General features: G+C 30.7%; 1 long non-coding RNA gene across 1 annotated transcript in view; it reads right to left on the reverse strand.

The window, feature by feature from the left end:
* Positions 1 to 1,072, reverse strand: part of LOC136797297 (uncharacterized) — a 44,937-nt gene that overhangs the window by 30,537 nt on the left and 13,328 nt on the right. The window contains exon 2 of the long non-coding RNA XR_010845156.1: positions 135 to 271. This is a non-coding gene — a long non-coding RNA (uncharacterized lncRNA). The remainder of the gene's footprint in view (positions 1 to 134; positions 272 to 1,072) is intronic.

Consider the following 1,072-nt stretch of genomic DNA (forward strand, 5'->3'; position numbering starts at 1 on the left):
TCAATTTATGGCCTAACAACTAGTTAGTATACATTCAAACGAAGAATGAGTTTGAGTAGTTATGATGCAAACTTCACTTTTAATAAGTTCATTTTACTTAGATACTAAATAAGTAAATAAAAAAATATTTTTACTTTCATAAAATGGAATAATTGGTTCTTAATGGAAGTTTGGGACTTCTTTGATGGTCTTCTTCCTGCATTTTTTCGTGATGACATGGCTTGCGTTTTTCTGGGGTAGTCTGGTTCAAAAAAAGTTGGTTCTACCATACCTAAAAAATAATAAATAAATTAATTAATAGTGGATTAGAACAAGGATAAAGACAGGAGCTGTTTCACAAGAACAAAATGATTGTTCACGTGTGCTGTCAAATCGATATCTGCAAGAAATTCCTTCTATAATGTCCTTTAAAGATATAAAAAATAACCACTTACCTAAGAAAGGAAGAGCAATATGTTAAGATAATCGTAAATTAACTGTTGTGTTGAATATATAGTCCAAGGTAGGATGAGTCGACTGGCCTAAGATTTTTAAGTCGACTGATAACATAAAATGTATTTCATAAGTAATGGAACGAAATAGAAATACAAATATAAGACGATTTTCCAAATAAATAATTAATGAAGCTTAATTTGAACAAAAGAAAAAAATACTAAAAATGAACAATCTTAACAGCTAACAAGATCTTACGCCAAATAAATCGCTACTCCTACGTAAAGACTAAATATACATTAGTGCAAACTCATAAAATATATAAAATAATATAGTATAAAATCGTATATGAATCGAATCAATAGTTCTCAAATAATAGAAGCCCTGTTGTAATTAGTGTACCCTACTTCCACATGTTACCTCCTTCGATCGATAAGTAAGGTATCAATATGCACATATCGATTTTTGTTTCATTTGCTATTAGAATTTGAGTTGTTGAGCATACCATCTGTAGTATCTACGAGAGGGATGGTGAGGTTTAGAGAAGTCTGTGTCGGCGATTGAACTTTATTGATACCAAACAAGATAAATGTGGTACCAAAAAATCACGCAGGGGCTAATTCCTTCTGGCATTCATATT

The sequence above is a fragment of the Halyomorpha halys genome, unplaced genomic scaffold (genome assembly GCF_000696795.3).
Source record: "Halyomorpha halys isolate HHAL.00 unplaced genomic scaffold, Hhal_1.1 Scaffold1026.1, whole genome shotgun sequence".
NCBI classification, from domain to species: Eukaryota; Metazoa; Arthropoda; class Insecta; order Hemiptera; family Pentatomidae; genus Halyomorpha; species Halyomorpha halys.